Raw genomic sequence first — 27,283 nt, forward strand, 5'->3', positions numbered from 1 at the left:
AAATACATTACAAATGTGCCTTATAAAGCTCACCGGACAGATCTATGTGTAACCTCATGTGTAACCACACTGACTCCAAAATTCTAAAAAGACTTTTTGAGTTCTTGCTTAGCCACGTGTAAGACCCTGGGGTTGGTCCCCAGCAAAGCAAATAAAGAAATGAATTCATGAATTAAATGACTTTTGCTTATTCAATTTATCTAACTTCTAATGAAGATACATTAGGTGTTGGCACTCAGGATAACAAGATGGATAAGGAGCTCAAAGTCTTGTAGGCAAAAATACAATTGAACAAAAAGCATAACCATAAGTGCATATGAAAATACTCTGTTATATCCACAATTGCAGACAGTTCTCATCTTGAATGTGCTTACATTTGTAAACCTTTTTCCTGTGGTTATTAGGTTCCGGACCTGAGGCTTATTGTCCAGAACATGAATGAAGCCTCTGTCCATATCTCATGGGATGTCCAGCTGTTGGATGACCTACAGCCATGGAACATCTAGTCTGAGCCAGAGAAGAAAGGAGAAGCCATTTAGAACTCAGTGCCCATGTCCACTTTTCTCAAACAAGATACCCTTTTCTGGGCTGTAACTCCTCACTTCCAGAACTACATTCTTGACATTCCAGGGCTGAGCCTCCAGGTACTCCCTAATTGTACTCCCCAAGCTTGGTGTGGGCACACCCAGATTCACGGCTCAGAAGCTTGGCTATGCAGCTAGCTCAGCAGTATTCCACACTGCTGAAGACCTTTTAATGAAAGGAAGCCAGACAGATAACCTAATTTAGCAGGCAAACACACAACCTGGCAGTGACTCCCAGGGCTACTTAAAGCAAGGAATATTATGTTGCCATTCTGGAAGCTCTAGCAACTTGGAAATGTGACATCCTGACTCTGAAAATATCTTAGTTTCCACAACAGACTTCCCTAGACTTCCATGGGTCTTTGAGTAGTTTGGATAAGGTAGCCGTCCAAACTTGAATAGTGACATTTAACTTAGTAAGAAAAGCCAGGCCTCTCTGGCACATTAATCTCTGGGTAACTGCACACAAACCCTATAAAGTTCGACATTACCCTCTGATGTGAGTCCTTAGCTTTCCTCTGTCACATCCTATTGGAGGCGTCTTCCCTAGTCTTCTCTACTCCCCACTGGTGTCTTGTAATGCACATTGATTACGTGAATGAATGAAGTAATTTTTAAAAAAACAATCCCAAAGTGCCAAACAAAAGGTCCACGCACTTATTCGTGTGAATTCCATAAAGGGTGTTATTGAATATTTTCAGTATTAAAAGCCACTGCCACACAGTCACATCACTGATGGCCTTGGGGCAAGGAGGCATTGATGTGCTCTCTGGCCTTTCCTGGGCATCTCACGTGGCTCAGATAAATCAGCCTTCAGGAGTTTGAGAACAGCAAACTTTCCCCCCATCTGAAGGAGGAGCTCCGAAGAGGACCCGCTGACATCCGCGAATACAGCCGCAGATGTCGTGCCAGAGAGGTCAAGTGGTTCTTCTAAGAGATCAAGGTTAGGTGAGTTGCAAAACCATGGCGGTTAAAGCCTGTTGGAGTGTGCCTCAGCCTGGAGGTGGCCAGAACGTCAGTCTGAGCGGTCGCTTTGCCTGCGACCGCTCAGGCTGTCCCTCCTGAGTCGAGATCCTCTCCTTTCCTCTCAGATGGGCCCTTTGAAGTGTCCATCACCACTCGGCACTGCGCGTCCCATCTAGATTGCCATGGCTTTACAATAACCTCGGGGGTGGAGCTTAGGGATATGGGGCGGAGCCAAGTTCTCTCTAGGCCCGCCCCTTGACTGCATAGCGCAGTGATTGGACGCTCGGAAGGCTGCCTTCCCCGCGATCCTGGGGAGTGACTGACTGTTGGCCCTGAGCTGACCAGAGGCGTGTGGGTGCTGAGTGTTGGGGGCGTCCATGGCGGAAGGAGTAGTGGGGCCCCTTGCCCCACAGCCCTCTAGGGTGGGTTTGCCCATAGGGATTTGGGCGCCCTGCAGTCCGGCAAACCTAAGGTTTCTCGTATTGGCAAAGCGTCTCGCTGCGCTCGCTGGAATTCGGAGAGCATTTGGGAAACTTCTCTTCCCCACTCCTTGCTCCCCACTTTTGGGTGGGAAAGCAGTTCCTGAGTAGTTTGATTTCTTCCCCCAGCCGGACTCTGTAAAAATAGTGCACCAAGCAACTTAGCCAGTTCTGCCGCACCCTGCCCCGGGTCGGGAGAGCACCTAAAAATACCCGGCAGTTCCGAGCTTGTGGCTGGGAGTGCGAGCCGGGCTGGCCGGGCCGCAGAGGGCGTCTGGAGACCGGAGAAACCGCGGCCGTCTGGCCCCTCGCCTCGGCCGGGGCTGTCCCTTTAAATCCTGGAGGAGGCAAAGAGAAAAAAGGAAAGAAAGAAAAAAGACGCGGAGCCCCGAGAGGCTGGTGGCTCTGCTCTGCCCCCCACTCCGCCCCCGCGCAGAGGCCTGACTCCCGCCCGCCGCCTCCGCAGGTCCTGGGCGTCCCCCGCAGCGCCGCCTACTCGCCACAGTTACTGTCAAAATAGAAATTAACGGAGCCGGGAGGAAGCTGGGACACAGCAAGTGCATGTGTGGCAGGGCGGGGAGGGGGCCGCAGGGGAGCAGGCGGGCGCGAGCGAGGAGAGGCGACCGCAGACATCCGGGCCCTTTAGCCCCGTGCGCCCCCCGAGCCGGCGGCGCGGGCACCGGGCGCGGGGCTCCGGGCTGACAGCCGCGGCGCGGGAGGCGGGGCGCAAGGAGGGCGGAGGCGCAGCACCGGGAGGGAGGAGCTGTCCGCGCGCCCGCCGCCACCGCTCGACTCCACACCCGCCGGCGCAGCCCCGCCACGAGACTCTGACAGCGGCGCGGCCAGCGCTGCTCGCGAGCGCAGGGACGGACAGACAGCCGCCGCGAAGGAGGACGCGAGCACCGCTGCCGGGCGCCAAGTGCGCGAGGCGCGCGGAGACGGAGGCGCGCAGAGGTGAGCGGCTTCGCGCGCGGGGCTTGGGCACCCGCTGCCAGGGGGTGTCTTCCGCACCTCGGCTGCGATCGCGAGGTCGTGGGGCGCGGACAGGGTGGCTGGGCATCAGTAGCGCCCCAAAGCGATCACCGGGATCGTTGCTAGGAGGCGGGCGGTCCGCAAGCCCTGGGGCGCCGGCGGGGGCAGGGGCGCGCTCCGCTTGCTGGGCAAGAGGCGGGGGTGGGGGGGGGAGCTGCGGTGGCTATTCAGGGGCTCCGTGCGGCAGCCATGCAACCGGAGGAGGCGGGAGAAGGGAGAAAGGGAGGGAGGGAACGAGGGGAGAGCCAGCGGAGAGCTAGCCAGAGAGAGGGCGCCGGGCCTCCTGGCTGGCACCGCGGCCGGGAGCGAAGTGGCCGCGGGGCTGGAAGGGAACTTTTGCGGGCGCGTGCGGCCCGGGGCTCCGTGGAGCCTCCCGGCCCGGGCGGGGCGTGTTTGTTGGCAGCTACAGGTGGTTTCTGCCAAAAGTTTTGCCGCACTTCTGCCGGGAAGCCGCAAGAGCATTTTGGGGAGTGACAGTTTTCAGGGACTTAGGAATCCGCATCTCGCACAAGGCACTCTTCGCTTGAAGATTAGAAAGGGGGCTGGAACCGCTGGGATTCTGCATCTCACAATGAGGCCTGAGGGCTGCGTGTGGGTCCTAGACCGAGGTAGCTCACAGACGGGATCTCAAATCACTGCTGCTGTCAAATTGGGAAGTTGGGGAAAATGGGCTCGCGGACACAATTCCTTCAAGCCTTGATAAAGTTAAGCGGAGCCTGGCCGAGTACCTGTCGCTTGCGCGGTGCAGCTGAGGGTCTCTTCCTAGCCACACGCACCGGAACAGCGCGCATCCTCGCTCATGATGTGCTTGACTCTTGCTCCCTTGAAAACGATTTGTCTCAGGCAATCGTGCTGCTTTGTTATTCCCCCTGCATCTCTGGTTTCGCTAGGAGGAAGGCCAGGAGGAGCCAAAAACACTAGACAGCTCTTATTACCTTTGAAACCTACATAGCTGTGGTGGCACGTACCCGAGCCTCGGTGGCAAAGCACAGGGCAGAGGAAGCTTGTGCTATGTGTTGGTGCAGTCCTGCTGGACCATTGCAAAGCTAGGGTCTTTGGGGCCTCTGGGACAGAAAGAGGGTGGGAGTGGGTAGAGAAGACCCCTTAAAAGAGGAAGATGTCCAGCTTTGACAGAGAGGTCTGAGGCCGGGTGGCTTGGCCCCATTCCTCATTGGCCAGGCTGAGGAATCCAGGGCAGCCAGGTAGAACCACCCTGGTAGGTCTGTCCTGGGCTGAAAGAAATCATTATTCCCTTAGCGGGTCTGATACGCGGTGTTGCAAGTCCATACCTAATTTCATGAGCATTGGAAACACTCAGTCCTTCATTCTCCTTGGTCCTGCTCCCACTCTGTCCCCCCAGCCCCCTCAAATGTGTGAGCATAAAGGGTGCTCTTTGTTTTAAAGTTCACAGAATTTTGGGGGCTGAAAGAGACCTTAGATATTAGGAGTTCTCATTTCACAAATGAGCAATGCCAGATCCAAGGAAGGAAGTGACTGCCACAGTGCTAAGTGCCCAGAGACACTAGCAATGACATCCATGTCCCAGGCCACGGTGGACAGTTTCCTGAGTAAGGCCTCATTGGCCTTGAGGTCGGAAATGCTACTTCCAGACCCGGAGTCCATCACAGGCTTATTATCTGGCACTTCCTAAATCCATACTTGCCAGCGAATATGGTATATTATTTCCTATTCCTTTCCTTAGCTTAACAAAATCAGGACTGTCACTGCAGAGTCCAGTCTGACACTATCCCAACTTTTTCTGTCCCCTCATTACCCCAAATTCCTCAGACTCCTTTGGTAACATAATATGGACTTGATTAGCTAAGATGAGTTCGCACTTGTCTCACTGAAGGACCCACTTTCCATATGATGCCAGAACTGTTTTCCTGGTAATTAGGTTTTATAGATATTTTTGAAAGGGAGCCCAATTTTGGATCAATTACACTTGGACACAAATGCTGTGTGCTCTTGTGGATGGCAAATGAGAAAGAAGAGCAATTATCTGAGGGGTGGTGGACTAAATGTTGTCATGAGTATTTGACACAGCTATTAAGCATCAATGAGTGGGTTTTCAGCAAATGTTTTTTACTGTGTATTTTATTGAGTAAACAAAGTGTCTTAATTAAAGAGATGCCAGTTGATCATTTAGGTTTTAGCCACTTGTTTCTTATCCATGTGCATAGGGTGGGGGAATAGAATGATGAAGAGAACTTTTTTACCCTCACATTGAAATATTCTAATCCCCAGCACTGGTAAATAAATAAATAAATAAATAAATAAATAAATAAATAAATAAATCCACCACCGCCAAAATATTCTAGGGCAAGGCTGAACCTTCAGTCTCATGTTATGTATGGCTTGACAGAACTTTATTAAGTCAAAATAGGACTGGGTGTGGTGTGTGTCAATCTGTATTATTCAGAAGTAGTTTGTAAGAGGGAACATTTTGGAAGTGTTCTTGGACATGTAGTATCAAGAATACTCTCTCTACAACAAAATTAGAAATAAGGGCAAAATAGTTTCTGCTGGGTATTGGGGGGGGAGAGGGAGGGAGCAGAGTGGGTGGAAAGGGAGGGGGTGGGGGCAGGGGGGAGAAATGAGCCAAGCCTTGTATGCACATATGAATAATAAAAGAAAAAAACAGACAAATGCAATATAATTCTTCTTATTGTCTTGAACAGATAAGAATCAGTGTCCCCATTGCTCTGCCTGGGGCTCCTGTAGAAGAAAGCAAGATTTGCTATCCTAATGATAAAAGATGTTATATTTGGTGGGTTTTTCACTTTCATTGCTTGCTAATCTCACCAGCAAGCAATTCCCTTAGCGGGTCTGATACACGGTGTTGCAAGTCCATACCTAACTTCATGAGCATTAGAAACACCCCCATAAGCTAGATTGTTGAACTGTTTGTTCATTTTATAGTTGGACAAACTGAGGCAGAGTGGGGGGAGCATGGTCTTCCAATTACTTCTTTCAGTGCATTAATACAGTCTTAGCATGCAGCTTGGGCTTCCTTGGCAGGCTGGAGTGTAGAAATTCCCTAGTCATGTTTCTGAACCCTCTTCCTGCCTAGCACTGCAGTGACAGGGCTGTGGGGTTACATATGGAGTTCTTGGAGGCTGAGATGATCTCAAGGTATTTTGCTCTCTGGCCTGAAGAGAGTGGGCAGTTGTCCTTCCTTAGCAGCAGTCTGTGGGAACTTAGGTGCTGAGGGACCAGCTGGCTGAGGCTGGGGCGGGGGTGTGGGATCCGTGCCTGTATACGGTTAAAGGAGTATGTTCTATTTATAACTCCTCCATCCCTCCTGGGAAGAAGAGACTCAAGGGTCTGGAACCATCTGCAGTGCTGACTTCTCCTCAGGATGACTGTGTCCCACTAGAAAAAAAAAAAAAAAAGAACCCTGCCACCCAACCACATGGGAGTGAACCCTGACCTGTGTGGACAGATCCCACAGGGCATCTTGGAATGTCACTACTGGGGGGACTTAGGCTACATGGGCTTCCCAGGGCCAAGTGTGCACCTTTTCTCAGGCACTGCCCCCACTGTACAGGGAGGCAAACCTCAGCCTGATACTTCGAAGGGCAGAATATATAAACCTACCAAAGGGAGCGTAACTGTTTCTTGAGAGCAATGACAACAATGATTTTTATGCAGGAGATTCTGCAAGTGGCAAATTCACCTTGGCTCCGGTGATTCCAAGCTGAGGTGTTTCTGTGAGGGCTGCTGGAGGAGGGGTGAGGCACACACTTCTTACTCCCTCACCTCCAGACCAGTCCCAGCTGGTCCCCTCACCCACCCACTCACTCTTCACACCAACACCAAAGCCCTCCTTTGTCTTGAAATAAATAGTTCCTGCCATGCTACTGGTTACAGGTTCATTCCTGAGTTTCAACAGATTTTCTGCCCCCCATTGGTGGAGAGGGAAGAATGGGGATGGAGTGGGGCAGAGGGAGCTGTACTACTGAGCTCTTCTCCCTGCTTCACCTGAGTGTGAATTGATCTGTCCTTAAGAACCATTTCAGGGGCTTTCAGGTTTCACCAAGGGGAGAAGACTTAGGTAGGAGTCCTGGGTGGAGAGGGGAGGTCCAGCTGGCCCGCCAGGTGCGGGTGCACACACTCACGCGCTGCTGCCTTCCAGGGTGGGGCTTATATGCAGCTCCGGTCCGTGTGCTCAGTGTCTAGCACTAGGCTGGACACAGAAAGCATTTGCTGAGCCAATGCCATGGGCTGGGCATGGGTGGACAGCGGTCAGATTGGCTTCTTTGTTGTCATCCATATGCTCTATGGCACTGTGAAAGGCAGTCAGGAGGATAAGAATGTGGGAGCAGATTGTGGAGAAGGGGGGTGGTCCATGGTCATTGTGAAAGCTCTGGAGCCAAGCCCATTGGCCACTCCATACCACCAGGACTTGCTAGGAGCAGCCATCATCATGGACTCAGCCGCTGGGGATGAAGTCCTTCTACGTTGGCTGTCATGGCCCAGTCCAGGTGACACAACCCGCCCGCAGAGTAAGGTTCCTTCAGGAAGGCAGGTCAGGCTGTTTCCTTGCATAACCCTCTGTGGCCATGCAGAATCTGACCCCTGCTTGCCTCTCTGACCTCTCCCACTCCCTGTGCCCTCCCTCCCCACTCCTTGTTTCTCTAACACCCAGAGTGTCTCTTGCTTGGGTGCTGTCTTTGGAATGCCCTTCCCTCTGATCCCTTGGATCCTCCTCAGCTAGCTTTGCCTTGTCCTTTAAGTCTCAACTGAAATCTCCCTCTGCACTGTATTTTTTACAGCACTCAGCGCTATCTGGGATGTAACCTTGGTTCTTTTCTTGTTCATTGTCTATCTTCTCATTAAAGTGTAAGCTCCAGGAAAGCAGGGACCTTGTTTGCTTTGCTACCTGTTGTTTCCTCAACACCAGAGCAGGTGCCTGGCACAGAGCAGTGCTAAGTAAACAGTTGGTGAGTGAAGATGCTGATTAGTGCTATTGGATGTGTGACGATGAATGAGCTGGGGCCCTGCCCTCTGGATCTCTTCAGCCTAGAGGCAGACATAAAGCTTGTCCTTGCATTGTCTGATGTATGGCAGGAGAGGAAGTTGGCATGCAGGCACAAGCCTATGGTCAAGGCTGGCTAGGTGGAGGGCTTTCTGACAGATGTTATGAGTTACCCACCTCCAGATTTCAGTCTCTCTCTCTCTCTCTCTGTCTCTCTCCCCCTCTCCCTCTCCCTCTCCCTCTCTCTTTCTCTCTCTCTCTCCTTCTTTGGCGGGCAAGAGTTCCAAGCATAATACCATCCTTGGAGAGTCAGGAATGTTGTGTTTTTCCATCAGTGCCATTCGTTGGCAGCCTCTTCAGAACAGCTGTGGACAGCTGTCTGCCAGTGAGGAGGCAGGGAGGGCCAAGGGGTACACTCAGCCCCTCAGGAGTGGGGAATTTCATTCTTATTTCACACCCTGCTGGTTTCCAAGCCCCACTGAAACGGTGCCTGTAAAAATAGATTCATGAGGAAATTTAAAAACTATTAGCATTCCCTTTACTGATTTTTTGTTGTTATTGTTGAGACAAGATCTTGCTATGAGTCCAGGCTGGCCTGAACTCACTCTGTAGCCCAGGCTGACATCCAACTCAGGATCCTCCTGCCTTAACTTCCTGAGTGCTGGGGTTATAGAATGCATCATTGCTCCCTGCTTTTTTTGCTATTTTTTAACTTGGGGGAGTACTGGAATTTGAACTCAGGGTTTTTTTGATTGCTAGGTAAGTCCTCTATTGCTTGAGCCACATTCCAGCCTTTTTTTGCTCTGGTTGTTTGGGAGATAGGATCTCACTTTTTGCCTAGGCAAAACTGGACAGCAATCCTCCTATTTTAGGCTTCCCACAATAGCTGGGGTTATAGATGAGCACCACCACACCCAGCTTTTTTGTTGTTGTTGAGATGGAGTCTCATGAGCTTTTTTGTTCTGACTGGCCTGGAACTGCTGTCCTTTCCATCTCAGCTTCCCACATAGCTTGGGTTGACAGGCAGGTGCCACTATACCCAGCTATTTGTTGAGATGGGGTGTTGCAAACTTTTTGCTATGGCTGGTCTAGAATTTTGATCCTCCCTATTTCTGCCTCCCAAGTAATCAGGATTTATTGGCAAATAGTCACTGGCACCTGGCTTACTCTTTATTTTCTGATTACAAAAGCAGTGAAAGTCCTGAGAGAAAATTTGGAAAATGCGGAAAAGCTTAAAAAGTAGAATGAAAACTTGCTGCAATATCCTAATTTTGATGTATTTCCTTCCAGTCTTTATTCTGTGCCCACAAATACACACATACACACCAAAGCACACACATCAAATACAATCGGCAACACACATGGTTCCCCAACTTTTTAAAACCAGTGCCACCTTCGGCTAAAGAGAGGTTCTTTTCCCTCTGGAATCTGACGTATTCCCACAGGGAAGCACTGACTGGAGGAAAATGTCTTCAAAGTGTCCTCACCCACTTAGAAGACTTTTTACCTGCTGGACTTTCAGTGAGGAAACCAATCCTTCCCCACTCCCCAGCACATGCAAAGGTGCTTTGAAAACATCCTTCTCCAGCTCGCCTCTGTGCATGATCCATTAAGGGTTAGGGGTTCAAATTCTGGCACTTTCACCCATGTTACCTTGTTCTTTGGAAACACATTGTTAGGATGTATAACACCTTTCAAGTAATGAACCATACCTTCTTTGTCCATTACAAAAAATAAAATTATCAGTGCCCACTAACTCATCATTCTTTGACCTAAAAATAAGAGAAGCAGAAGTTACAAAAAAAAAAAAAAACCACCAAACTATCAGTGCCCACTAACTCATCATTCTTTGACTTAAAAATAAGAGAAGCAGGAGGAACTTGAGAAATTTGATCCCATGTCATTTGGAAAGTATGCTTAGGACATCAATCACCGTTGGAGGACATCCTCCCCTCCTTCAGGATCTCTGGGCCTTGCCTCCCTCTCTACTGTGCCCCAGGGTCTGGAAGCATGCCTGGCACAGGGTAGGGACTCAGGAACTACTTTGGTGAATGAATAAAATCCTTTCTGTGGGAGGTGAGACCAGAATTAAGCTCCTGGATGTCAAGGTCTCCTTTGAGAGTGTGCTTGGCTGGGGGATCCCAGAAGCCAAAGCATGAAAAGGTGGGAGGAAGAAGGGGGAATGGCAGCACAGGAAGGCTGACCCCAAAACAGTAATGTGACTTCATTTGCGGGGGGGGGGGTGGTTGGAGGAGGTGAGGATTAGGTGGAATTTTGTATGAAGGCCTAGAAGCACTGAACGTCCTGGGGACAGAAAGTAGAGGGACCCAGAGGAAAGAAAGGCAGGCATGGAGACTCATAGAGTGGCGTCTGGGGGGAGGCACAGCCCAAGCTATGGAGTGGCAAGAGACTCTTCAGCCTAGTACCCCCCAGGGCCCAGAACCTAGTCTCAGCAGAGGGTGAGTCCTTGGGATTGTGAGGACCCCTCTCCACTCTATCCCCAGATGAGGAAACTGAGCCCAAGAAATTAAGGCATGATGAAGAGCATAGCTTTTGGAGCTGGTCAGACCTGATCTGAATCCCACAGCTTGGTCACTTTCCTTGTCACATTAGACATGTTACTTGACCCCTCTCAGCTCTGGTTTCCTTGTCGGTGCAATGGTGTTAATACCAGCTTGACAGGAAAGCGAGGTGTGCTTACACATGGAGCACAGAATAACCTGACAAAGAGCTAGGGACCGGTGCACAGAAACCACCACTACTCATCTATTTGGCAAACTTCTGTTCCTAGCTTGCAGATAGAGGAGGAGAAAAGACTGGGGATTGGTACCCTAAACACCGAAGTCTTCTTCTTTGCTCTACCCATTCTGTCTCCTGTTTCAGGGGATAAAATGAAGTCTACCAGAACAATGACCATTGGGGGCAGCTACTCACGTGTAGGCAAAATTCACGTGACTCAAGAGGTGCCAAGACCTCTCCCTCCTTCCCTACTCACATGAAGGGAGAAATGCACTTCCTAAAGCCAGGAGCTTAATCCAGTTGTCACTGCCAGGGACACACAGCTTCCTTGTGTCCCTGGGACCTTATTGGTCCTTTCAATGGGAATGCCTGGCTACAGAGACAGGAATGAACCAGGTCAGTTTTGCTGATCCTGGCTGAATGGTAGCTGACCTGGAGCAGCACAGTGTAATGGGAACTTGATGTGAGCCACTAGTATAATTTAAAATTTTCTAGTAGACAAATTTTTAAAATGTAAAAAATAATTGGGTCAAATGAATTTTAGTAAGCTATGTTATTTAACCCAGTATATCCAAAATGTTATCACTTTAAGATGAAATAATTGTCCAAGTACTGGGTAGCACTCTGGGCTGGTGGCCTGAGACACAAGTTGGGAGACACAATCTAGGGGAGGCCTGGACTACTTGGGGAACTGTCTTGAGAGGGGTAACAGCTGGGCCCCTGGGAGGGAACACATCAAAAGCAAGCAAATTAGGGAGGAAGCCTTGAACTTTTGTTCTAGCCCAGTGGTGATAATATGGTATATTTCTGAGGGAACCATTCCACTTTCATGGATCTCAGTTTCCCCAGCTTAGTGTGAGGTTGGACTTTTCTCTAAGAGCCATTCCTGTTCTGGTATTCTCTAGTTCCTGAGAGAAGACATGAAAAGTCAATTTAGCCATTGCTGAGCATGAAGAGAGTGTGGGGTAGGGTGTAGAGAAAAGGTTTGGGCAGCAGAGGGGACTGGGGGGCCCATTTCTGAAGTCTAGCCACACAGTTCTATGTGGACAGCTTGTCCAGTAAAGCTCTCTAAGAATGGGCAGTGTCTGGTCACCATTATAAAGCTGCCTGTAAAGATGTGTGTTTTGGAGGTGAACAGGAGCATGGTTATTTTAAAACAGTGCCATGTTTTCTTTGTGTTGAAATTCTGAACCTTCCTCTTGTCCCTGGTCATCCCAGAGGGCTATGAATGGCAGCCATGAAAGATGGCAAGGGCTCGACAGGAAATATTAGCACAAAAAAAAAAACTTTCTCAGCTCTCTCACAAATGGGCACACAGCCTATCCAGAGAGGATGTAGGAAGAGGGAGGGACACAGTGACAGGTGTGTCTGGAGGGAAGGGCAGGACCCAGTGTATTTTCAGCTCCTGAAATCAGAGGCACTGTTTTTTTTTTGTACTCTGGTGAGGGGTATTTGGGGTTTTGTCTCACCACCACAGCCTTCTAGAGGGAAAAGGAAGCTCTCCTCTTTAAGTCACATTGTCATCAAGAAACTAGCTGTGTCTACCTGGAGGGATCTCTACCTCCCAGACAGGAAAGGGATCTGAGTGCTCTAGGAGCTAGTCCAACACTGCTGTTGCCACATGAGGAAACTGAGGTTTACACTACTCTTGAAGGTCACCCCAGTAGGCAACTGGGGACTAGGCAGCAGACCCCACCTCCTCCCCCACAGCCCTGGCCTCCTTGGGCTCTGTGGTTCGTAGATGACTTAACAGGCTGCCTTGGACAGGTTTTAAGTGAGAATCTCTCTTTTATGTTTTCCTAAACTAGATTTGTCTTATTGCTTTTCCCCACATTGTTTGCTTTGAATTTTTAATTTAATTTTTTCGAATAGGTCAACACTTACGTGGTTTGAAATTCAAAAAGTACAAAAGGGTATCTCAAGCGAAACATCTTTCTCACTGCTCTTTACAGTTCCCAACCACGTGCAGCACATTCATGGTTCCTTCAGTTTGAAGACATTTGAATACTTGTGCATGGGCACATACATGTGAATGTATATTTCTAATGTTTTTGTCCAAATAATATATCTTGTGATCTGACTGTTATACCTTGATTATTTGATATCCCTTATACATGGATAATTTGGTTTATATAGCCTTTGTTTTTTTTTTTTTTTTTTTGGTTTACAGTCTTTTACTGATACAAAAGATTGTGTCAGGGCAGGGGTTTGAACTCAGGGTTTCATGCTTGCAAAGCAGGTGCTCTACTGCTTGAGCCACACCTCCAAAGAAATCCTCGATTATTCTGAATACAGGCAAATTTCTGGCACTCAAAGAATAAGTTTGCTGAACTATTGTGCAGGAGATATTTCAAAGAATGAAATGGCTTAGTTGTTTAAGGATTAAGAGTAGAATAAGTAATTTTCGGCTGAACTTCCTGGAAAACAAATCATACAGTCAACCTTGACTTATGAAGCCAGTATTTCTTGAGCTCCTGCTGTGAGCTGGGTGGGGGTGGAGTACAAAGGAGAGAGAATGTGTGCAGGGTGGCACTTACACTCTGGGACCAAAGCTTGACCAGAACAGAGATGAGATGTAGCTTTGTGTCGGGGAAAAGAGGTTAATGTGCTCTGGACACAACCCTGGTGAAGGAAAATGGAAGGCCAAGGATAGTGTTGGGCCCCTTGAACTGGAGGTGGGGGACAGGGTGCCAGAAGGGACTCTGGGCTGATTGGCTATTTGTGAGTACAGGGTTTCCTGACCACAGCTCATGTCACCATGTCATGGTCCTCCTCAGCTGCCTCTCATGGTTACTCCTCGCTATCTGAACAGTGTGGGACCTCAGCCTCTCCAGGAGGGCCCTGTGTATCCTTGGTGGATCCTTCTGGCCTCAGTGGGCTTTGAAACTCTTCTGTCTCAGAGTCAGGATTGGCTTCAGAGTCTGGGGAGCAAGGTTGTTCTAGGCCCAAACCCTTGCAGGCTAGTGGGCAGTGATGGTGGAGCAGCCCTGGGGACAGAGGGGATTGGGAGAGACCAATCCTCTGTAAAGAAGGGGACTTGCTTCCCCTGTCTGACCTGAAGAACTCCTGGCTTATCTCTAAGTGTGAATACCTTACTGGGCCCCTCACAGGTAGAGGGTGGATCTGGTTCCCATCATCTCGCCCCAGTCCTGTCACCTGTCCTGCCTGGGGCTCAGGATGCTTTTTTTTTTTTTTTTTCATTTTTCTTTTATTATTCATATGTGCATACAAGGCTTGGTTTATTTCTCCCCCCTGCCCCCACCCCCTCCCTTACCACCCACTCCACCCCCTCCCGCTCCCCCCCTCAATACCCAGCAGAAACTATTTTGCCCTTATCTCTAATTTTGTTGTAGAGAGAGTATAAGCAATAATAGGAAGGAACAAGGGGTTTTGCTGGTTGAGATAAGGATAGCTATACAGGGCATTGACTCACATTGATTTCCTGTGCGTGGGTGTTACCTTCTAGGTTAATTCTTTTTAATCTAACCTTTTCTCTAGTTCCTGGTCCCCTTTTCCTATTGGCCTCAGTTGCTTTAAGGTATCTGCTTTAGTTTCTCTGCATTAAGGGCAACAAATGCTAGCTAGTTTTTTAGGTGTCTTACCTATCCTCACCCCTCCCTTGTGTGCTCTCGCTTTTATCATGTGATCAAAGTCCAATCCCCTTGTTGTGTTTGCCCTTGATCTAATGTCCACATATGAGGGAGAACATACGATTTTTGGTCTTTTGAGCCAGGCTAACCTCACTCAGAATGATGTTCTCCAATTCCATCCATTTACCAGCGAATGATAACATTTCGTTCTTCTTCATGGCTGCATAAACTTCCATTGTGTATAGATACCACATTTTCTTAATCCATTCGTCAGTGCTGGGGCATCTTGGCTGTTTCCATAACTTGGCTATTGTGAATAGTGCCGCAATAAACATGGATGTGCAGGTGCCTCTGGAGTAACAGTCTTTTGGGTATATCCCCAAGAGTGGTATTGCTGGATCAAATGGTAGATCGATGTCCAGCTTTTTAAGTAGCCTCCAAATTTTTTTCCAGAGTGGTTGTACTAGTCTACATTCCCACCAACAGTGTAAGAGGGTTCCTTTTTCCCCGCACTCAGGATGCTTTTTGAAACAGCTTGGGATGGAATAAATGGAACTTCATCAGTGGGCTTAAAGGCAACGAGTGAAAGTTGCTGAAGAGTTGCTGATTGGCCTCAGACCACCTGGTCACAAAGGCGCTTTGCTGCTTTTGCGTGTGTGCAAAGAGGGAATCTGTGATCCCATAAGGAGACCAACGTTCCTTTGGGTCCCTGAGCTAGCTCAGGTCCTGGGCTAAATTCTTCAGGGGCTTAGAAGACCAAAACATAGTCTTGCCTTCAAGGACTTGAAAATCTGCTTGGCACATGTTGATATGTACAGACATGTATGCCTTACGTGGAGGCATTAAAGAAGTGCGCTTAAAGAAGAAGTTAGGACACCTGCAAGTGCTTAGGGTCAGAGAATGTGGGCTTTGGGATGAACCTCCAGACGGGAGCTGAAAGGAGGATTAGAACTCCTGTGTGGCAAGTCCATCCTGGGATTTTCCATTGGACTCCATCATTCCCATTTAGGCTTGGAATGTTTAGGTTACCTTGCTTGACATGGATGTGACAGAGCTTACCAAATCTGACACCAAGATTCCCAGAGTGTATTCAGGGTGTGGGAACAGCCTGGGCAACAGATTAGCAGTGAGACTAGCATAGCGTGGGCCGAGCTAAGCTGAGTGTCCCCTTGGTAGAGGGTATAGAAGCAGGAGGACACACAATCAGTTAAAGAGGTCAGGTTTGGAGAAATAATTGGATCACTTCTGCAGGCTGGTCCCCTCCATCTAGTTCACTTCTGGCTCTTCCGCCTTGGTTACCTGAGTGCTCATATGCTTATAGTTTCGATTTTAGCCTTAAATAAGGAGAATTTAGGAAGAGACAACCCACTTGATACCAAGTAGGAAAACTGTGTATTTGAGTCCAGCACCAAACTGGATCAATTTCTCATTCAGGTGGCATTTTAGAAAATTGCTTTTGGAACCACGTAAAACACTGTTGTAAAAATGCAACTACCAGCACAAAGAAATAGCAGGTCACTAAATTCAGGTGTTAAGACACCCCAGAGGTGTGAGCTTATATGTGCTTTATAATTCTGCAGATGAACAGAGCTAGGTTTTCACTCTCCGAGAGCCATGTAACTTGGTGAGCACACTGTTGTGGCCCATGGCGGAGGGTAAGGATTCCTCTTTCATTACAGTCATTCTGAGCCAAGCAGTATGTGCTGGGGGGCTGGTGGTGAGTAGACAGGAACAGAGGAAATGATTTGAAGGTTAGTAAATCTTGGTAATGATTAGGCAGTGTGTGGTGAAGAGAATGAAGGCCCCTGTTTGCATAAGCTTCCTCCAGTGGATTTATGTTCATCCTTGTAATCTCAAGGTTTCTCTGTCCTAGTACAAACTTACAAATAAACACAAAGACTTGCGTGTTATTTTTCTGATGGTCTCCAGCCCTTGGGAATCTGGGCCTTAATAAAGGATTAGTAGGTGGCAGATCAGAATCTCAGCTAGTGACATTGTGTTTACCTCAGACTTGCTTCTTGCCTGAAGTCTTGCAGATTATTTACAGAGGGCAAGCAAAATGTTTCCTCTTTGTGGTTTAGCTCTGATGCTAGATCACTCATGTCCATTTTGCAAATCATGTCCTAATTCAGATTTCAGTTAGTTTCTAAGAACTCAGAGATCTCACCTACGAGCTGGGCAGTTCAGATGAGAAGGCAGATGGCAGAATCCCAGGTCCTCTCCTTACCCACCATTGGAAAACAGGTAAGTGTGTGCCTGTCTTTGTCTACCTGGGGTTCTTGGATATTTTCCTAAACTGCTTTGCCAGAAAGGTAGGGATGGAGAGAGAGGTGGTAATAGTGAATTGTTTCATAAAATAATTCTTCTGCTTACAATATTGAAAATCATGTTTTGTTGTCCCTCCATGGCTTTGCCAGCAATTTCTTATTCCTTTAGTACCAGACCTGCCACCTTGCAGTCGCCTATTTGCAGAAGTCATTAAAAGCCATTGTTTAACTAAAGGCTTTTCTTTTCCTTCCTTACAATTTCGGAGTCCCTGCATTTGCACAGACCTGACTCAGCACTATTCTATTTTGGGAATTTGTTACCTCTTCTCAGATTCTGGACTGCAGTTCCCTCATTTTCTGTTCTTTGCTCAGGAATGGCAATTTCCTAGATTTTTGGCTCTGGGTCTAAAATCAATTTGTCTTGGTCTTTAGACTACCAGGTCTCTGCCCTTTTTCACTGGGTACCCTGTGGACTGAATTCTGCCTTATGGACAAGCTAACACTTTCGCCATTATAAATTGGTACATTCCCTGGGAAAGTGGCATTTGCCAGGGTGGGAAAACATTTGAATAGAACACACACACCTTCACACTTTTCACACATGCGCACCCACGCCCACCCCCCACACTCATTCCCTTTCTTTAAACAGGGTCGTAGGTGGAAAGCACCCCGCACAGTGCTGTCACACGACCCCAAGCTCAATAAATGTCATTGACCACTACTAGTACTATAATCATCATGCTCAAAGGAAAATATAGCCCTGAACCCTTTGTTGTCAGATGCCAGAATCCAAAAGCTCTCTTCCTCAGTGACCCTTTCTGTAGTCGTTTATACTCCATCCTTCATACACACACAGCACATTAGGAGTCCGTGCATTCTTGGGATGTGTGCGAGATTCCAATTCCTGTCAGGAGAATTTATGTGTGGTTTTAGAGGGGATAATCGACCAGTTAGTATGTGCACGCTGGTTTTATACACATACGCATGGCCGTTTACAGCACACATTATAACATCTTCCATCTCTGCCAAAAATGTGTATTTCTTAACCTCGTGCATTTGCATATTATGGGTTCATAATTCCAAATAGCTGTAAAGATCTCTGCAGAAAAATGTAGTCACTGTACTCCGATGTTCTAAATCTCAATATAGTAGTAGAACCTGGCTAATTTTTGCCCTTGCTTATGTGCCAGCCCTATAATTTTTACACGCACACAAATCTGATTTTATCCTTCTTCTAAGCAAAGATTTAAGAGCTGGGAACTGAGTTATGCTGCCTTTTCCCCAGACTTCATTACCTTTCCAAAATATATCACACACACAGCACAATGTGTGTGATCACTACAGATGATTAAAAAGAAAAGATTTGTCAAAATAAAAATGAACCAACTGCATCTGATCTTCCCTGGCCTCCCACCCTAACTCTCCACCTCCTGCTTGAGTCATCTGCCCAGTCTCTGGCTTAGTTGAGCTCTGTGATACTGTAGAGAGCTCTTCAGAAATTGCTCTTGCAAGTAAACATCACCAGAAAATCCTGCCCCTTGTGCCAATGGCAGTGCTTGATTTGACCAAACAAAATAGAGCAGCAGGAAGCAAAGAAACTTCTGAGACATTTTGTTAAGGTCTTGCAGGTATGAAGCACCTGGATTTTATTTTATTTTATTTTTTTTATTGTTTTATTATTCATATGTGCATACAAGGCTTGGGTCATTTCTCCCCTCTGTCCCCACCCCCTCCCTTACCACCCACTCCACCCCCTCCCTCTCCCCCCCACACCCTCAATACCCAGCAGAAACTATTTTGCCCTTATTTCTAATTTTGTTGTAGAGAGAGTATAAGCAATAATAGGAAGGAACAAGGGTTTTTGCTGGTTGAGATAAGGATAGCTATACAGGGAGTTGACTCACATGCACCTGGATTTTAAAAAATGATCGTGTGGAGGTTTTCTTTATGAAGTTCAGAAAAAAAGGCGCCAAATTGAGTCTATTCCTTATTTCAGTGCATGGAGAATTAAGTTGCTGAGCCATGGGAGTTTCAAGTGCAATGGCAGTGATGGAGATGTTGCAGAAATGCACCTTGACATTGCTAACTCAGGGCCTGCATGCTGGAGGTGGCCAAGGTTGGGGACCAGGCACCAGTGGCCTCTTCTTTGTGCGGTCAGCTTTGCTCACCAATGCTCAATCTGAAAGTGCACCTGCAAAGAGCACCCCAAGACTGGCAGATCTATGTCCTTTTGGGTGTCTGGAAGGGTCCTGGTTTCTAGAAGGTGAGGGACATCATTGCAGCTGCTGAAGAGGCAGCAGTCTGTCAGGCACCTCAGGAGCCCAGAGTGGCAGGCCTCAGGCTGGTTAGGACAGTTTCCACATCACTTGAACTCTGCCCTTTGAGTTTAATTTCAATTAGGGGCTTTTGCTTTAGGGAGAGAGAAAGAGAGAGAGAGAGAGAGAGAGAGAGAGAGAGAGATCATTTTGAAGGTGTCCTGACCAAAATTGCATTTAGTTTTGATTCAAATTTAATAAAAAAAAGAAATAAACTTTTTACATTTAAAAATTTACATTTTTGGTCAATTAAAAAATTTTTTTTGTGGCATTGGGATCAAATGCAGGGTCAAGTACATACATGTGCACTAATGACCAAGCTGTTTCCCCAGCCCAGAGAGATTTCTGTTTTTTCTTTTTCCCTCCCCTCCCCTCTCCTCTCCTCCCCTCCCCTCTCCCCTTCCTTCCTCTTCCCCCCTCCCTTCCTTCTTTCCTTCTTACCATCCTTTTTGTGACAGGATCCCACTATGCAACCCAGGCTGACCTCAAACTCACAGTCTTCTTGCCTCAGCTTCAACCTCCCAGCTGCTGAGATTACAGGTGTGCACCACCACAACTGGAAAATGTGAACATTTTAAATGGCTTTATCGAAGTCTAATTTACATGGCATAGGATTCACTTATTTTAGGTGTAAAGTCAATGTAACTTTTTTATATACATAGGCATGGAGAAAGGGTTTAGAGAAAAGACTGTAGCAAGAGGAAAAGAGGGAAAGGAATCCTTCTGTTCCCAACCCAAGCAGGTATGCCCCATCTCACCTTCCCTGCAGAGAAAGCCAAGCTGTAGGAAGTATGGTAAGGAAGGGGTGCCCATACTCTGGGCAGGGCCCCTCCTGGACCCACAGAATCCCAACCTGGAAGGTGGAGCTCTTCAGTGCTTGGACAAGATCAGTTCCTCTCCGGGTTATTAATAATTCACAAATGCCAAGGCATTGTCACATCAAAGGTATATTCATGGGCTGTTGCAATGGCTCAAGTGGTAGAGCACCTGCTTAGCAAGTGTGAGGCCTGGAGTTCAAACCCCAGTACCGCCAAAAAGAAAAAAGAAAAAAAGCATATCCATCAACACATTTGACCCAAACCATTTCCCATTCTCACTAACAGACTGTGTGGAAGCATTGACGGAGGTCACCCAGGCCACTTCCTCCTGAATTCACACAGCCAGGTAGCATCCCTGCAGCTGAGATGAGTGGACCAGGAGCAGTCACTGGTCAGCAGGTGAGTGGAGACTGAACCTGATCTCTCGACTTTGCCTTGCTGAACTGACTAATATGGCACAGGAGGAAGTGGCAGAAAGGCAGTGTAGAGGTCACCAAAGACCCTTTTGTCTCCTGTGTAGGTTGCTGGTACCCCAGCTCATAGGTTTAGTTCCACAGCCACCTTTCCATTTTGTAAGTGGTCTCAGTTAGGACCTTGTGCGAGTCCGACCTGATTTTACCCAATTTTCTCATCCAGCACCCAAGAAGAGTGAGTTCAAGGGTGAGGACCTCCTAACTTAGGCCTTGATTTCCGGTGCAGCAAGCCTTTGATCACACCTAATAACTCCAAGCAAGAATCAGGCCACCCCCAAGAAAGATGGCCACCACTTGCCCTTGGGCTTCTGTTCAGAAAACACTATTTTAAGATATTTTTTAAAAAACGTCCTGGGAAAGAAAAACAGTATTTGGGGATTAAAGAAAGGGCATTTCATTTTGAACTCTTCAAAGCTTTAAAAAACCAGCTAGTGAAGAAGCCAGTTGTATGTAGATACAAGCACTTATTAGACATCCCATGTGCGATGGGAAGGGAAGACCTTCTGTTTTGAAAGGGGTACAATTGTCCTTCTGATCCAAGGGACTGTCACAGGGAATTCACCCTGCTGGGACCCATATGTAGAAGGCTTTTCCTTTCAGCCTTTGCCAACTGGTATGGAGCAAAAAGCCAACTAAGGGGGCAGAAAGCCAAGCTTTCCCTGGAGCTGGGAGATGCAGCAGGGGCAGGGGGTGGGGTGGGAAGGAGGTGGAGGGGAACTGATGGAGCAGTAGCAGGCAGTTGCAGCCAGGCCACCGACAGGCTGAAAGGGGTTAGCACAGAAAGGAGATGGCTGGTGCCGCAGCAGCTTTGCTGGAGCCTCTACAGAGGGGAGCTAGGCAAGAAGAGGAGTTTCCAAGTGGTGGTTCCCTAAGCAGGGCCTACCCTAGGTCAGCAACATTAGCATTCCTAGGGACTTGTGAGAGATGCCCAGGATCCAAACCCACCCCACTCAGACCACCTGAATCAGAAAACTGTAAGAGTGGCACCTAGGAGCCATCTATACTTTAACAAGCCTTCAGTGCAGGGGTGAGGTGGGGTCCCATGAACTCTCCAGTTGGAGAAACAAGGCGGTTAATTAAGAAATGGTTGATAACTGAGAATCAGAGTCTTGCTTATATATATATATATATATATATTTTGTGTGTGTGTGTGTGTGTGTGTGTGTGTGAGCATAGTAATTCTTTAAGTGTTGCTGGGTTAATTTAATAGAGTTTTATTATCCCATGGAAAATGTAACTGACTAGTTGGTGCCAATGGCTCATACCTGTAATCCTAGTTACTCAAGAGGCAGAGATCAAGAGGATCATGGGTCAAAGATAGCCCTGGCAAATAGTTAGACCCTATTTTGAAAAAAACCCAACACAACACAGGGATAGCAGAGTGGCTCAAGTGGTAGAGTGCCTGCCTACCAAGTGTGAGGCCCTGAGTTTAAGCCCTAGGACTGTCAAAAAGAAAATAGAGTTGACTGACTTGCATCAGGAAATCCGAGGAACTGTACTCAGAGCGGAGAGGAGATTGGGAGAGTCAGAAGACAGTTACATCCTAGCTCAGGCCTTCCTAGCATGGAAGTTGAGCCGAATTCTTCAGATTTGCGGGATCATTTTTCTTGCTGAGAAAAGCAGGGTAGTGGTTAGATCTTCATGGAGCTCTTGAATGTGAAAGGTGCTGAGAGATATCATATAAGCAGTGGGAGGTCAAGGCCAGTGGGGGACAGGCCCATGTTGAGGGGACATCCCCACCCTGCTGGCCAATTCAGACCTGAGGACGCGGTGGTCACATAGTGGTGGTCACCAAGATGCTATCCTCTAGCAGCATCACCGAGGAGGGTAGGAGCCGGGGTCTGTTGTGGCCCTGCCTGTGGCTTTCTTGGTTAGGTCCTTTGTCCTCACTTGTATTGGCATATGAAAGTAAATTTGAGAGTCCCTAGCAAGAGCCAGAGAAAGGGTTCGTTATCAAGGTGCACAGGCCTGGAGCAGGGAGAGAGAGACCAGGGCAGCTCCCAGTTCTCTCTTGATGGCCACTTTCACTTGTTCAGTGCCTCGGTTTCCCTATGTGGAGAGTACAGTGATGAAGGAAGAAAGATGCATTTATTTTTGAGACGGGAGGGGACAGCAGAACAGGGCACATGGGACTGGAACCCCACCCTGGTGATAGGCAGAAGGCAGTGTCTCATTCTACCAGTGAGGAGTGGGTTGGGAGACAATGGGCCTGAGCTTTGCTCTCCTGGGAAGCTGTGGAAGGGTCCAAGCAGGTGAGTCATGACTAATTACAATTTTCAAACAATTTTCAGTAGTTATGAAAAGTTGGGCCCTAAATGTTATGTCTGGGACCATCTGGCCACAAGAGTAGGGTATTTTCTTTGAATTTTATTTATATTCCTTATGACTGTTTGGATTTTTGTGTATCTTGCTAGACAAAGACACACTGAGTTTGTGTAAAAAAACTGATTTGAGAAATTAAGTTCTTTTCTTGACCAGGGAAGTCAATTCTGTGGAGTACTTAGGAAATATGATTACAATTACTAAGCAAAAAGACACTTTTTGGGTATGATGACATTTTTAGGAAAAAATGCATGTATGTGTACGAACACAATGAGTGTTAAAATATTATTAAAATTAATCTTTCCTGTTTGAATCTATTTGTATTTTCTATTTTTTTCTAGTCTAAGCATAATTTTTTTTTTTTGGTGCTACTGGGTTTTGAACTCAGGACCTTGTACTTGCCAGGCAGGTGCTGTATCACTTGAGCCACATTCCCCCTCCCCCCGTCCTTTTTTGCTGAATTATTTTTCAGATAGGACCTTGTGCTTTTTGCTTGGAGCTGACCTTGGACTGTTCTACCTCCTGTGGCCCTCCTCATAGCCTCCACACCCAGGTTGTTGTCCAGATGGAATCTTGCTAACTTTTTGTCTGACTGGCCTTGACCTGTGATCTTCCTCATATCTATGTCCTGAGTAGCTGGCATGTCTGCTGTGTATCATAACACTGGGTGCCCTATATTATTTTTGTAGTTAGACAAGAATAATTACTGATTTTGATTAAAACAGAAAAGAAGCAAAGGTGTCTTTGGACAGCCCATCAGAGTCCCTTATTAAGGATCCTCGGTCCAGCTCTGTCCCTGTGCCTGGGTGACCATCGTTCATCTAACACCAGTGACAGTATCTTTAAGCACACTTAAACTGTTTCCCTTGAGTTCTGACTCCAGCTCACTGAGTACAGGAGGTCTCCCAATGTGGAGAAGGGATTCTAAGAAACCTCACGTAGATAGTTTAAACATTCATTCAAAAATATGTGCATGGTGACATATACCTGTAATCTCAGCACTTGGGAGACTGAGGCAAGAGGATTGAGAGTTTGAGGCCAGCCTGACCTACATAGCAAGATCCTGTCTCAAAAAACAAAACAAATGTATTAAGTACCTCTTTGTGCCAGGCACTGTGCTGGGCTCTGCAAATTCCATAGAGTATTACGGAGCACGTTTGCTTGCTTTACCTCTGAGCTGTCTCCTTTTCAAGACTGATCCAGTTCTTCATCTTTTATCAAGGGAGAGCCTCACAGTATGGGATTGTGGCATCAGCTGGCCACTCAGTAACAGGCAGGCTGGGGTTTGGACCTAGGTCATCCTGGATGGAGGGTGAGGCAGAAGACTTTGCCTCGTCCCAGGGATGCTTTCCTGCATCAGGCACTGGGCTGAGGGCATCGGCCTATTTTTAATCTCTGCCACAACCCTTTAAAGGCAAGAAAACTGAAAGTCTTGGAAGTGAAGGGCTTTACTGTGGTTCACACATCTAGAAAGGAGCAGAGTCAGGAACTGAATTCACATCTTTTCTCTCTTTTTTTTTTTTTGGGCAGGCTAGTGAGTGAATTTAGGGCCTCTCGCATGTTAGGTGGCAAGCGCTCTACCACTTGAACCACAACCCGAGTCCTCTTTCTGTGTCTCTGAGGCCACTTGTCCCCAGCCTGTCTTTGTCAACCCCATTTCCAGGGTGGTGTAGACCTTTGAGAGTTCACAAGGCCCACCGACAGGCCCAGTACTCACACATAGGAGCACATGTACCGACATACCTACACACATACACACAGATACCCACACCCCAACACACAAAGATACACACAAGGCACACACAGAAAGAGTTAGATGCTACACATCACTCTGCATAAATGGCAAAATGCAGTTTTGCAACCTGCGAAGTGAACCTGCTACTCACTCTCTAAAGCCTCCACATGAGTTCAGACTTCAGGGCAATCATTTAGAAAGTGTGATGGCTCAGGCAGAGTTGGGCTGAAGAGTAACTTAGTCCAAATAAAGACCATGTGTGTGGTGAGAGAGAAGACCAAGTTAATCCTGTAAACAAAAGAAGAGTGTGCACCATGGGAATTCCTTAAGTGAACATAGTTTGTAAGTCCTGATTTGCACTTCTAAAGAGTCCTTTTATCCCCACTTGTTCTAGATCAATTATGCACCAGTGACTTCCATGTATGATGGGTAGGGGTGCACAAATCTCTCTCTTCTAGCTCCACCTTCTATGTTACTAGTATTTGTCAGTTTAAATGAAATCAGATCTTTAAAAATCAGTTTGCTGAAGCCAGCCTATCTCATAGATCTCCCAGTATGTACAAGAAGGCATGTATGAGCACCATTGTGTTTTAAAAACAGTTTTTAAATAATCAGTTACTTGACAACAGTTTATTTCATCCTTTCTGTATGCCTAGTACACTGCTGGTACCGTGCAAAGTCTGTATGAAAATGTAAGTCATAGTTCTTGCCCCTAAGGACCATATGCTCTCATTAAGGAGATATGACTATTCATTGAAACAGTGAAAAAACCAAAACAAGGTGGCATCGGGATTGAGGGGTGAACTGGCGCTGAAGATGTTCATAGTAGGGACAGCAGAAAGGGCAGGGATAGCTTGGTTTTGTGGCTGGGGAATGAGGTTTGAAGGGTGGCTGGGATTTTAGTTGGAAGGAGGGAAGCAGGCTTCTGAAGCAAGCCTGCAAAGTCAGTTAGACCAATGTGCAGGGTGAAAGTGATGCTTTGGTGAAACCATACCACTTATTATATCCCAGTATCAGTTAATACCACTTCTGATAAAGCCGATCCTCACTCACATGTATGCAGATGACAGGGGCGCAGTCCTAGATTATCTTCTTGCCACCCCTCCTCTCTCTCTGGCCCATGGCAGTACTAGTTGCTCTGGCTTGAGGGAAGATAGAAGCAAAGAGATCTGAAGGTCAGACTCATGCATTTTGCAACTTCCTGAAGTTCAGGAAGAGATTCAGTGGAGAGGGCAGTTGGCCACAAGTGATGTTAAAATGAGAGGGGGCGTTATGTGCAGCTTTCAGATGACCATGTTTTCTACCCATCTCCCTCTCAGCTGCCTGATGGAATAATACCAGCCACTTTGAGCATCCGTGAAGATGGAGGCTGGCTTGCTGGGCAAATGTAGAGAGTGTTCCTTCTTTGTCTCCTCTCTAGTCCACTCAGCAGGGCTTTCTGGAATGCTCTTTGGCACACTTTACCTTGCTACCAAAAACCCTCCAGTGTTTCAGGTTTCTGACCTCCATGTGCAGTCTAGACCAGGCTTTGGCAGCTCCTCCAAGCTCATTGACTCTGCAAATTTGCACACTCAGGCCCCAGTTACTTTGATGTTCCCAAATATTGCATGACATTTCATGTGCCACCTGGTTTTTATTCACTATAGCCCCTCAATCTAGAAGGTTTTACTTCACTTCTATTAAAATCCAGTGTACTCTTTAAAATTCAATGTACCTGCCTTCTACTCCAAGAAGTCTTCCTGGATCGTTCCCTTGAAACTAATTACTCTTACAGCAAGTGGGCTGAAAAAGGAGAATAGAGAAGCCTCTAGCTGCTCAGCTAGGAAGCTTTGGAAAACTTGACAGTAGTTGAGGCTCCAGAGAGGTGGACCTGTGGAGGGGAGACCAAGGGCAGTGTGAGTGATGGTTCTGTTGTTTTCCAGTGGCATCTGATAACATTCTTGGTGATGGAGCAAAAAGGACTGGAATTTCCTTGGAACCCTGCATCCTTGCAGAGACTGGGTGATGAATTTACCCAGGTTATCAGTTGCATTCTCCCAGCACATTTGTATCCAGGCTGTCTTCCATCATCCTCCACTCAAGGTTGTTTGTGTATATTTCCTGCTATTCTGTGACCTGGATTTTGCAGAACAGATCTGTGTTTTGAAAGCACAGTCACTATGGGCAAACCCAGGCTCTGTAACTGAACTTGCTTCAAGCCCCTGCCCCAGGCAGGTATCAGGGCCTCTTTGTCTGCACCCACAGTGCTGGCTAGGGTAAGTACCCGTTGCATAGATGGGAGGCGTACCCTTCAAGTCCAGATTCACCTGGATGTTGGGTTGATGCGTTTCTTCCGCTGTGGACTTTGAGCATTTGCTCTCCACTCTTCCCTCCTTCTGTTCCACATCTCGCCTGGAGCCTGGAAGACTCCAGTGATTGATGAGGTGATGGGGGCGGGCAGCTCCTCCCACCTCCACTCCCAGCCCATACCCTGAGTCTAGCACAGTAGCACTGGTGGTCTGTGGGGTTGGGGAGGTGGAGAAGTCTCCCTGATAAGAGTTGGGCCTCAGTATGTTAACCAGAGAGAGCAGCCACTCCTTGGTTGTCAGCGGTTCCTGATTGCAGACCCTAGCGGGTGACAGACCAGGGGACAGGGACAGGGACAGGGACAGGGACAAGACGAGTGGGGGTAGAGTCTCTGGCATCGCTGCTCCTACTTCAGTCATTGTGCAATTCTGTGACTACATCTATGATGTAAAAAGACTGTTTTTGAGGGATGGAAGGAGAACCTCCCCCTTTTGGAATCAGGGCCGCTCTGAGGGGAGTTCTGTGCAAATACTTGGGCTGTGTGTCTGCCACCCTGGTTGCCTGCAGTGAACTGTGCGGGCTGGCAAGGACCGAGGAGCAAGCAGCTCTGTGCTTGTTGGAAACCACAAATCACGACTCTGCAAATATCAAGGGTTTCCTGTGTGTTTCTGAGCTGCTGGCTGGAAGAGGTTAAAG

At 47.5% G+C, this 27,283-nt stretch overlaps 1 protein-coding gene across 3 annotated transcripts in view; it reads left to right on the plus strand.

The window, feature by feature from the left end:
- Positions 1–2,798: 2,798 nt before the first annotated feature.
- Positions 2,799–27,283, plus strand: part of Zbtb7c (zinc finger and BTB domain containing 7C) — a 326,604-nt gene continuing 302,119 nt past the window's right edge. For 2 of the 3 annotated variants that reach the window (XM_074069858.1, XM_020159586.2), the window contains exon 1: positions 2,799–2,983. The gene's annotated coding sequence lies outside the window, so the exon portion shown is untranslated. Of the gene's footprint in view, positions 2,984–20,056; positions 20,171–27,283 lie in introns of all 3 variants that reach the window. The other variant, XM_074069857.1, reaches the window with a different exon arrangement.

The sequence above is a fragment of the Castor canadensis genome, chromosome 4 (assembly GCF_047511655.1).
Source record: "Castor canadensis chromosome 4, mCasCan1.hap1v2, whole genome shotgun sequence".
NCBI lineage: Eukaryota > Metazoa > Chordata > Mammalia > Rodentia > Castoridae > Castor > Castor canadensis.